Raw genomic sequence first — 12808 nt, 5'->3', positions numbered from 1 at the left:
TTTAGTATGCATAACACTTAAATATACAGTAGATTTTTCCTAGTCCTGTTCAATTAGTAGCTCAGTAGCAGTTACTTTCTTTCTTTTTGTAAAAAAAGAAAAAAATTATCAAGTATTGTTGATTTTCATAATAATGGAACCACCTGTTTGAATCAAATAGTACTTGATTGTGTGATACAGCTGAGCTAATCTGTCCAGAAGTCAGAACTACTCAAGGAAGAAGAAACATGACTCACAAATTTATGACTGAGCATTGGACTAAAAAGTCTTGTTGCTGATGAGATTATTTTCTTCAGTCAATACGTTGCTTATTCATTGAGTAGATGTTATTTTTCTTTTTCTTTATTTTTCCATTAATTAATTAATTAGTTAGTTAATTAATTAACTTTATGTCCTGATGAGAACTTCAGTTCCCTCCTCTCCTCACAGTCCCTCACTCTCACCCCCATCCTTCTATACCCTGCTCCCTTTCTCCACAGAGGAGAGGAGACCTTCCATGGATATCAACCCGCCTTGGCATATCAAATCTATTTGATTTTTCCCTTCTTAGTGAGAATAAAGCATCTTCCCTTGGGCCCTACCTGCTACTTAGCTTCTTTGGGTCTGTGGATTGTAGCATGGCTACCCTGAGCTTTATGACTAATATCCACTTTTAAATGAGTATATATCATGTTTGTCTTTCTGGGTCTGAGTTCCACACTCAGGATGATCTTTTCTAGTTCCATCCATTTGCCTGTGGATTTCATGATGTCAATGTTTTTAAAAGCTGAGTAACATTCCATTGTGCAAATGTACCTTTTTTTGTTTATAATGTTTGAATATGTCAGTCACTACGTGAAACCTTTCAATATAAATTATAGATTACAGGAATACACAGTTGGCCTAGAATTTTCATATTTCCTGTGAGTAAGTAATTTTCAAAGTAGTTATATTTTCAAGGAAAATATTTCAAGGCCTAGTGATGTATGCCTTTAATCCCAGGATTCTGGAGGCAGAGGCAGGCAGATTTCTCTGAGCTCAAGGCCAACATGGTAACACTGGGAGTTTGAAGCCAAACAGGGCAGTACAGAAAGACCCTGTCTCAAAAGAACATAATGAAAACATCTGTCTTGAACATGAATTTATGTGTTTTTTATTGGTTTGTTAATATATTTTCTTTAGGTATTTATGACTTGAGTAATTTTTCTGTATTTCTTAATATCTGTGTGTGGTTTTTATAAGTGCTTTCAATCATTCTGCTGTAAAGTAATGGGTGTAGGTTTCTAAGCTTGTCAGTGAAGCTTCAAATATAACTCAGAACCAATAAAAAATAAAATAAAATTTAAAAAACAGAAGAAAGCAGTTTTCTGGGCTGAGAGAGATACATGCATTGCATTAAAGGAAGACAAAGATGCATGTAGGCTTTTCAAAGCTCGTCTTATCCTGGCAATGATAACTTATTAGGATGTTGGTTAAGGAAGGTCAATTACAGCAGTATACTATCCGTCACAAAGTAACATGTTTCATCTGGAGCTGGGGACAGTACGGAGAACTCCAGGTTTCCTGGAATTGTTCGTGAGTTAATGATTCATTTGAGCCCAGGCAGTTTGACCTATGACCCGTTTCCAGTCTTACTGTATTGCAGTTATTACCTGACATAAAAGCAAGATGTCAATATTTATGTGTTAGATTAATAGGAACCGAACTTTATAGATACTGTATACTATACTTGGGTGAATATATCTTACTTTTACCTCATTAGTTCAACCCGTGTCACATTACTAATAATGATTAATTTTACATCATTTTCTCATTCAAACTATGGAAAGACAATTCATTGCTATGGTTAGCATTTAAATTGTAAGTAAAATTATAAGTAGATAAATTATAAGTAAAAATTATATTTGCAAGCCTCTATTTTTGGTGGTTACATAGTATCTGAAGTAATTAAGTATTAAAGAATCTTTTTCTAATAAAGTAAATAAATAAAAGGCCAGAAACATGGCTGAGAGGGTAAATCTGCTTCCCACCAAGCCAAATGGCCTAATGACTTACAGGGAAAATGCAAGAATAAACCACTGCTAACAGTCCTCCAGTGTCTGTCCATATGTCATACAAGTGCCTCCCCCACCACAGAAACACACATACTAACGAATAAGCAATATAAAACACTAAATAAACGGTTACAAAGCTAAATGCATGAGCTATTTTCTACGACTGGCTACCCTCCATAAAAATATTAGCTCACAATTTTTTCTATTCATTCTCTGCTATCTCTAGTTTGCCTTTCAGTATAGAGTCCAGATGTAGCAAATTTCTGTGGAACCACTAACTTGTTTGTTCTCAGACATCATACTACTTTTTATTCATCTAGGATAATTGGAACATTGAAGAATATAACTGAATTATTTTATTTATATAAGTTTAAAGCACTAGACCTACAAAAGGGCCTCTGAGGTCAAAGTTTAATCTTTTTTTCAGCAATCTCTTGCTGTAGTGCATTCTTACTGTAAGTCTTCTATTCTCCTTTCTTTTGCTGATATGGCTCTTCAAAGACAGAACTTCTATCTGGGTCATCGGGGCACTTTCCTGACTGGAAGCTCATAAATGTTTACTGAATAGATGAATAAATGAATGAATTAACCAACAAAATATTTTAGAAAAGCAAAGTTACTCTTAAGAATTTTTACCTTAAATAGCAATTATTATTTCTTAATTTAGAAAGTTTTTTATTGTGAGGTTATTCTAACGGTCTTTAACCTGTACATATCTGATATGTGGCCTGATCAGATATCCTGCATCTCTGGTATTTACATTATGATTCACAACAGTAGCACAATTACAATTATGAAATAGCAATGACATAATTTTATAGTAAAGGTTTGGGGTCACCAAAACATGACGAACTGTATTAAAGGGTTGCAGCATTAGGACGGTTGAGAACCACTGATCTATATTGACAATGAAATTCTGATGTTAAAATGCTCATACAAGCACCTCTACTTTTTTACAAAATAAGATGATGAAAGCGATTTAGTCTTCAAAACTGCAGGTGCCAGGGGGTCGAACAAGCAGTAGTCTACTAAATTTGGACTGCATCTAGATTAAGCAAATTTAAAACACTGGGAGCAGCCGGGTGAGGTGGTGTACACCTTTAATCCCAGCACTTGGGAGGCAGAGGCAGGCAAATTTCTGAGTTCAAAGCCAGCCTGGTCTACAAAGTGAGTTCCAGGACAGCCAGGGCTACACAGAGAAACCCTGTCTTTAAAAAAACAAAAACAATAAAATAAGATAAAATAAAATAAAAACATAAAAATAAAACACTGGGAGCTATGTTTAAAACATAGTCCTCTGCCTGTATGTAAAAATATATATGAATCGGAATATAAATAAACTTTATTCTGTTTGGGAAACAGACTGGTTTAACAAAACAGTGCTTTGATTTCCACACACGGTGAGATTAAATTTCCTTCATTATGTCCTGGGTCTAAACCCTTCAAGGCAAAGTGTTTCAAAATCATGTTTGGAGATTCCCCAAACACAACATTCAACCCGACACTACTCTTATTTTTGTTGTTATCTACTACATTTCGGCCTCAGAGCTCTAAAAAGGCATCTTAGTGAGAGTTATCTGAGCAGTTGCCAAGTCATCTTTGGCGGCAGTAACCAAAGAAATAGTCTGCGAATAGCTCCACTTTCTAGCTTTCCGTCATCCTTAGTGATCCGTCCTTAGTGATCTAGAAAACATGCTCCAAGGGAAAAGACTGCGCTTTCCACTTGAGTGCCTCATTCAGTGGAGCAGCCAGATCACCCCTGTCTCTGTCCAGATTACAGAAGCAAGTTTGTGTGATAATCATCCATCACTTAGTGGACACGTGTTCTCTCCACAAGATTCAACCATATCCAGCCTATGTGGTGATTCAACTCATGGCTGTCACCTGCTCTTACAAGCACTTCTCTGAGTGTCCCTGACAATGGTCACAAGCAATGACTGGGGCAATGGAGGAATCGCTCCTTTTGCCCTGGATCTTTTAGGTTAGTCATAGATGGACCATGGGCGGGTAACTAGATAGCACCATGGCAAACATAACTGAAAGTCAACCTAGATTGTGTCTCGTATTGGTAGATGCAGTTGTTAAGATGATTCCAGGGGAAGTACACTTACTTGTATCCCTTTTTATGACATTGATTCTTTGCACACTTCTTCTGACTGACTCATCCTGCAAGTGTTTGTTTACATCTAACCCATTTAAATGCATGTTTTTATTAAAATGCATTCCATATTAATCAACTAGCACTCTTAAGCAAGTGATCTTTCAGATCTTAATTTACTGACAACGGAATGAGCCATTATGAAACACAGTAAGTAGTTTTCTTTCAAATTTGGAAATAGAGCAAGTCAGTGAAGGGGGTTCAGCGTAAGCAGTGAAGTCTCCTCTTGAGTAGAATCCCCAAGTGTCCTGTGGCTTGTTTGAAAGACACTGGGCAGGTTTGAAGAAGCTACCATTTACTCTCAACTGAGTCTGTAATCACAATGGCACTGGGAAGACTCCTGCACATTTTCCCCCTTGGCTTACAGTCTCAAGGATTGTTTATGAATGATTCTTTTTCCCTTCTCAAAGTTAAAAGGGCTGGAAAATTTGGTTCTTTCAAAGCAGTTTTCCTTAAGTCCAAGTAGGACGATGCGACCCTGTTTCTAAATACTCTCCTCGCTTGCCTCCGCAACCATCAAATTTTCTATTTATTTCACCCCAGAAAGAACTTTGAGAAACAAAAAGTGTCCTCAAATGCAAATGTGTGTTAAAACCCAGATGTCTGGGGTTGAAGAGATTAGGTAAGTAATAGAGAGCTTGCAAGACAAGCTTGTGCAAGACACAGATTTGACTCTCGGTGCTAAATAAGAAAATAAATAAAAGCAGAAGTTACCTAAAACACAGCTGGCTAGCCAGTCACTACATTATATAATGTACCCTTCTGATTTTAATTTTCAAACCTGCCATGTGTTTGCTTCTGAAATAACCTTTTCCGTCTCTATAAAGTTTGTGAATTTTGAAAAGGACCCCGCCCTTAGCTGCCCATATAGATACATATATGCATATGTATATATGTTAATCAATATAATTTGTCAGAACACTAAAATGCAAATGTTTGCATGCTACCTGAAAGCTTGCTTATTTTTTCACATATACTGCTTATTCTTACATATATGTATATATATATATATACTTTACATTTGTTTTTTGTTATAAGTTAATTTTTAGTTGAGTTGCCTAATCCTAATATTGAAAGAGTATGTTCACTCTAAGGAAAAAAAAAATAGCCTCCAACTTCTATTCCTCTGCTTCTTAAATATCCTGAGTTATTTTAGGCATAAAGCCATATTCTTTTTCTTTGTTGATTTATGCAGTCACTACGGAGCTGGCCCACAGAAGCTTCTTTTCCCACACACATCCTGATGCTCTAATATCCTAAACTGAGGCTTTGCAAAGATCAGTTATGCCTTAACTAGCACATGCATTCCCTCTTGTAGTACATCAGAAGAGGAGAAGCCATTTCTCCTCTGTCAACACAAAAGATAAACATTATCCTCCATCCTTCACAGGTTAGAATTCCTTTCTCACAGTCTTAAAAAAAATCTATTATAGAGGGGAAATGTTAATGTAAATGTCTCAAAACATGATGTTTTTTCTTTTATCATCATTACTTTTTTGACAAAACTTAAATCTTTACAGTAAAATTATTATGACAATTTACCAATTTGCTTCACATACAATATACTCATTGATAGAGATGTGATAGTCTAAGGTTTTAATGGTACAGCTGAACCTGGCCCAGGATAGCCTATGCAGTGTTAAGACAAATCCAGTAGAAAAGTTAGTGGGATCTCAAAGGATTGTACCAAAGACTTTAACAGCCTATTGTCATTGCTCTTGATTACCCTCCAGGTATGATGGTAAAACCCTGCTGATGAAGATCACACATGCCTGAGTCACAGAACACAAAGAAATCAAACTGATGCTGACTCCATGCCAACTGTCTAGCTTTCTTAGCTCTGGGAATCACAGCAGCATAAAAGAAAGGAAATTATCAGCCTTACCAGCTGTGAATCCTGTGAGCTACAAGAATGATTGTCCTGGCAAAGCATGCCTACTGGTACAGTAGTGGCAAACTCATGCCTGGTACCAAACTAGGTCAAAATGTCATGACTATCTAGAAAATAATATGATTATTAGGCTAAATGGACACAGTAATAAACTGTAACCCCCCTCCCAAGTTCTTATCTTTATAATCATATATTAGTGTATCTCTCAGTCCTCAGCAGGAGAACTCTTTTTGCAATTAATGACAATTATTATACAGACTCACAATTAGTCAACAAGCAGAGAATGAGAGACTGGAAAACTCAACCTTGAATGGAGTATGTATACCTCAACCCTACCATTAAGAGGGGTTTGCAAGAAATAGCAGGCAGGAAAACTGTAAGAGCCAGAAACGGTGAATGACTATCAGCAAACAAGACAGATCACCATATGAACTGATTGTGACAGCATGGAGAAGACCTGCACCCGCTCAAGCTAACAGAATCCCAGAATGGAATGGAGGGAGTTGGCCAAGAAGTTTCACCACTGTCTCAGTAGCTCTTAGCAACTGACAGCATCTGGCAGAAAAAAGGATGTCTTTATAGGTGTGACCCTATGTGGTTGACGTCACTCTGAGGGTTGGCCCCATACTCAAGAGTGTTTGAGAAACACCAAGTAGACTCAATAGGGAGACAGAAAAGGTGGGAGAGAAAGAGGAAGGAAGAGAGGTTATAGAGACAGGGAGAGAACAGGGAGAAAGAAATTGAATGGGCAAGGGGATAGGGTGGATCTAAAAGGAGATTGAAGAGGAAAGCTGGATGTGATCCAAATGTATTGTATTGATCAAATAATTCATAATACTATTTTCAAAAGGAGCACTTGCTGTTCTTGCAGAGCTCCTAGGTTTGCTTTCTTCACCCATATCAGGCAGCTCACAAATACCTGTTACTCCAGTTTCAGGGTATCTAAAGCCCTGGGTACCTGTATGCATGTGAGAATCATAAACTCACACAGAAGACAGACAGACAAAGTTAAACAAATCATTTTAAAATGATGTATATCCCTAAAGTCTTAAAACAAATCTCCTGACACTGATTTTGTCTGTTTGTTTTTAATGTCTTAGAAATATTCTCCTTGGGTCTCCAATTGCTAATAGTTCAGGACTCTTAAGTTTGAATCTGACAATTAAAATGGAACATTGGGCTAGATAAGAGTAAGCCTACATAAACTGAAGTTCTAGCAATTTTTTTTGTATACAGTATATGGAAATAGTATCATATATATATATATATATATATATATAGAGAGAGAGAGAGAGAGAGAGACAGAGAGAGAGAGAGACAGAGAGAGAGACAGAGACAGAGAGACAGAGACAGAGAGACAGAGAGTATAATATATATTAACTTTATACAATATATTACTATAGTAATATATATAGTATAATATATATGTGTGATTCTACTGAAGTTAGAATGATGTATATATATGACTTTAAAAAGAAGGTGGCTATGGAGCCACCTAATTTAACTCTAAGGTATGCTGGGATAGCCTTGAATGACATTGTGTTTGAACACAAGGCAAAGAACCCCAGTGGCTGACTTGCTTATCTAATGAGCATTCCAGGCAGAACAGCTGAATAGCTGTTAGAGAGATTCATTTGTGATTGGGTTTGGGATTTCATTTTACACTCTGGAGTATTTACTCATGGGAATAATCTTTCCATTGTGGGCATAATTAGCCATTTTCCGGTAATTTTAGCCACACTCTTTTTATTTGAAGAGGCAAGTGGCCAATATCAGCCCGATTAGTAAAAGGTGGGAGGGAGCTTTAAAAAGAAAAAATGTAGCTTTGTGCTTGATGGAAAGCTCTCCACATCTGATGTGGGAAGAATTAATTGAAGTAAGATGTGACTGAACTCAGGTCAGGCAAGGAAAACCTCTGATTTAGGCTGTGTGAGGCATCGTTATATAGTCAGAGTTACACAGTCAGAATTCTTCCTTCTAGTGATTCTCAGAATAGCACACATCTTCCAACTGGAGCTACACAACAGGCAGGGCATGGTTTCAGAACATTCTTACGCACTCCTTAACCGCACGTAAAGTACAGAGCAGAGGAGAGGCAGTCAGATAAGCACTACACACTGCAGAGAAAGAAGTCTATGACATTATCAGAAACCTTGACTCTGGCACATTTAATGTCAGTTACAATTCTAATATTCTTCATCAATATGAATACAAAACTGAATTTTAAGTTTTGTTATTTTGTTTTCTAAACATTTTTGAGGAATGTTGTTGGAGTAGAAATTTCACAGATTTTAGAACAAGAAAGCTCACTTTTCACTCTGGTTGACTAGTATGAAATTTTTACAAAATGAGGTGACTATTTCTTTCCACCGAACAATCTAGATATAAAAGGACTTTTTTAATCAAAGTAAAAGATTATTATTCCTTGCCTAGTATATTCTGTACCCTGGTAATAATTCTTAGCTAACACTTTTAAATCCTATGGAACTATTAAGTGAGTGTTAAGGGGTACTATATGTTCTCTGATGATCAATACTTAAAGTATGTCTGTGGAATATGTTAATATCCAACACAAAGAGTAAGCCTTATTCTCTGAAGAAAGTATTTAAGGCCATTTTGTCTTCGTGATTTAGGAAATGCTTTTTCAGACATGGCATCAAAAGGGCAAGTCACAATGACAAAAAATAGATTGACTACATCAAAATTATAGATGCTTGTGTACAAATGGCGCCATTGTGGAAGAAAGGTTCTGAGGGCATCTCAGTGGTAGAAGAGTGAGCCAGAATGAACAAGATCCTAGATTCAATGTACACACACACTCATACACTCTTACATACACACATTCAGACACACACACACAGGAAATGAAAACAAAAAGGCAACCCAACACAGAGGGACAAATTTGCAAATCACATGTGTGATAAGGGATATTTATCTTTAATACAAAAAGAATTTTTACTACAGAGTAATAATAATAATACCTCAATTTTTAAAGGCTAAAGGATCTGACAGATGACCAATGAACGCTATGGTTGGAGGTCACCACAACAGAAAGAACTGTATTAAAGGGTCGCAGCATTAGGAAGATTGAGGAACACTGGTAATGAATTCAAAGTCAGCAAAGATATATATGAGCAGAGGGTAAAAAGTCCAGCTCTCTAGGGATAAAAACCTAGAAACACAAGGGCAAGGATACAGGAGTGAGCCAGGCAATGTGACTGAAGATACAGAGCACTGTGAGGAACTTGAGATGCTCAGGGAACTCACCAGGGGACACCTGGGTGTGAAGCACAGGCTCTCACGGCACCCTGGGAGCTGCTGTAATTTTGCACATCCCAAACACTACTTAATTTAATGATCAACTCCTGGAATTATGTCTGGGTTGTGATTTAAAAATAGGCTTTTCAGTGTAAAAAGAAGTCGGCAGGAAGGGGCTCCTTGCTGAATTAAGCTGTGTTTAAGTGAGAACCGCCACTGCGGAACAACACGTTCCCTGTGAAGATGGCAAACCGGTTTCAGAGGCTCTAACCTTTACGAGCTGCTATTATCAACCCAATTGTATGTTTTTTCCTGTTGCACAAACATGTTCCCAAAAGACTTTTAAAATAGCTTTCTTTCCTGCTAAAACGTTGGGCCAAGCACTTTTTCTGACTCTCAGCTCTAAGTGGACCAGGATGTGTTAAAGGAAAAAAAAAAAAAAAAACTGCCCTGTCACGCTTGACAGGGTTTAATAGGCCTTAACATCATTGAAATGTTTCCTCCCGGCTCTTTCTGGGAATCTTCCCATAGTGTGTTCTACCCAAAACAAAAACTATCCCGGAAGAAACAAACGCAGCACTTCCCAACGCCCCACCCCCACCCCCTTTCAACCAAGGCATCTAGGGAAAAGTCTGCTCACCCAAGCACGGTTTGCTCCAAGTGAAAAAAAAAAAAAAATCAAAACAGAAAATACAACTTGTTTGTAAACACTTAAAACAACCTAAAAGAGGAAGAGAAATTAGGTGCTATTTTTAGACCCCGCACCTTGAGGCCAAATGAGGATGCGCTCTTAAACCCAGGAAGTGAAGACCAGCCTGGAAAATAAAGAAATGGATGCAATTCTCCAGAACTGGTTTAAAGATACTTGATACTTCTGAATATATGTACTAAGTGTCTTTTTCACTTTATTTCTTTTTAAATATCTTTTGTTGTTTCTGAAAAGCAAGTAAACACATGCACGAACAGGCTGAATCTGTCTCGGCTGTTTCGAAAGACTGCTGCGTAGATATATCTCTAACTACAATGCAGAGCTATATCACCAGCTACGTGTCCGTCGTCTGCCTTCCACACAGTTTCCTTGACAAAAGCCTTTCTAAACTACAAAACAATGGCAATCTCAAAGGGAAATAGATGAAAATAAGCAAAAGATAAACACTATCTAACCCATATTTTGGTGATGGCCATGCCTGGGAAATTCTATGAGGCATTTTAGGACAGGAGTCAAAATGATTATGTAGACAGTATGGCAATTTGGCATTTAAAACCCAATTAGAAATAACAGTACAAGTGTTGTATTTGATGGAAGGGCTATCAGGCCGACACTAGAAGTGAACAACAGGGCAGAGAGTACAGATTCCATGTAGAAGGCTTCTGGATAGCTGCAGGGAACGTTTGCTAGCAAGGGACAAAGGCAGTGTGATCTGTGGCATCTCTCCAGGCTTCTGCAGTTGTAAGACAGGAGCAGCAAGCTCGTGCATCATGAGTACCTAGAGGAATCACAGAGGGCAACCTCCATAATCACCAGCTGAAAACAGTCCCTGGGAACTGTTGTCTAGACAGCAAGTGGTGGTCTCTCCCCGGAGCAGAACTGTATGTCCTGGCTCACTCTGTAACTGGTCACAGTTACAAGACTTCAATGTCGAGTCGAATTATGTATGAATATATACATGTATATGTATGAATATATATATGTATGTATGTGTGTGTGTATATATATATATACATATACATATATATATGTATATGTATATATATATATATAAACCATATTTTTTTTTCGAGACAGGGTTTCTCTGTGTAGCCTCGGCTATCCTGGAACTCACTCTGTAGACCAGGCTGGCCTTGAACTCAGAAATCCGCCAGTCTCTGCCTCCCAAGTGTTGGGATTAAAGGCGTGTGCCACCACCGCCCAGCATGTATGAATATTTAACCGTACAAACTGTCTCGGCCTTTCGTAAAGTAAACGTTGTGGTTGTGGGCCCCTGAAGATAGTGGAATGTAAGACATTCAAGAGTAAATGGAGAGGAGAGTTGTGTCTGAGTCATTTGTTTCTAATCAAATGCCTTGGCTGTGTGCGCGTGACGCAGCTGCTTTTCCTTTTTCTTTGTCTTTTTTTTTTTTAAGATATTTTCTTTATTTACATTTCAAATGTTGTCCCCTTCCTGGTTTCCCCTCCGAAAGCCCCCTACCCCTACTCCCTACCCCCTATCCCTGCTCGCCAAACCACCCACTCCTGCTTCCTGGCCCTGGCATTCCCCTATACTGGGGCATAGAACCTTCACAGGACCAAGGGCCTCTCCTCCCATTGATGACATTGAAGGCCATCCTCTGCTACATATGCAGCAGCTGCCTTTCACTTTGTCTGTTTGTGCCTTTAAAAATACATATTAACCCTGTCCTTTAAAAGCAGTAATAAATGGTAATGCGCAAATCTCTCTCTCTCTCTCTCTCTCTCTCTCTCTCTCTCTCTCTCTCTCTCTCTCTCTCTCTCTCTCTCTCTCTCCCCCTCTCTCTCTCCCCCCCTGTCCCCCCCCTCTCTCTCCCTCTCTTTCTCTCTCTGCCCGAGGAGGACTGTATTATTAAGGAAGGGAAGTCTTTCACACTTTGTCACAGCAGACTGAAAGGGGCCTTCTGAGTCTGCAAAATCAACATTTGTTTTTGTTAGCTTCATCCATTCCTGGATAAAGAAGAAAGCCAGAAACAATGGAGGTGACAGATAATGTGGTCTGTAAATAACGGGAGGTTTTTAGCTCAAGAAATATCAGTGTAAAGAGATGCAAGGTAACTAGGTCAAAGAGAAGAAAAACCTGTACCACTTATGTTTAAAAGCGTGTCTGCTGGGTTCCTTTGCAGCTGAGAACTAGGGAGTAACTTAGATATGCTGTTTTTTATGTTCTTACCTGTACTGTTTAAGACATGCATGTGTCTGTACACAGGTGTGTGTGAGTGTGTGTGTGTGTGTGTGTGTGTGTGTGTGTGTGTGCATATATGTTTGTGTGCTTTCATCATTGTATAGATTCTAATGCTGCCTGTGTTCCTATTAAATGGTGCCAGTGGGTGGCTGTAAAGCAGATAAGACTTATCACCATTATTTGTGGAATATCTTGGGAAAGTTTCACATTAGACCCCACTAACATCCCATTTGGGGCAGAAGACCCTGATGAGAATAAAAGCATCACTTAATCTGAGATGCCTTTTTTTTTTTTTTTTTTTTTTTTTTTGGTTTTTCGAGACAGGGTTTCTCTGTATAGCCCTGGCTGTCCTGGAACTCACTTTGTAGACCAGGCTGGCCTCGAACTCAGAAATCCGCCTGCCTCTGCCTCCCGAGTGCTGGGATTAAAGGCGTGCGCCACCACGCCCGGCCTGAGATGCCTTTTTAAGTTCTGGAATATTCCCAATAATTTCTTGTTCCATAGTATCATAGTGTATTTTGATTAACTTATGAAAATCATTTGTAGGAAAGCATAA

General features: G+C 38.4%; 1 protein-coding gene across 2 annotated transcripts in view; it reads right to left on the bottom strand.

The window, feature by feature from the left end:
- Positions 1–12808, bottom strand: part of Calcrl (calcitonin receptor like receptor) — a 101699-nt gene that overhangs the window by 52999 nt on the left and 35892 nt on the right. The gene's annotated exons all lie outside the window — the stretch shown is intronic.

Source organism: Mus caroli, unplaced genomic scaffold (assembly GCF_978045245.1).
Source record: "Mus caroli unplaced genomic scaffold, Mus_caroli_1 scaffold_2, whole genome shotgun sequence".
NCBI classification, from domain to species: Eukaryota; Metazoa; Chordata; class Mammalia; order Rodentia; family Muridae; genus Mus; species Mus caroli.
Note: the sequence above shows the minus strand (reverse complement) of the source record. Positions and strands in the feature narration are given on the sequence as shown.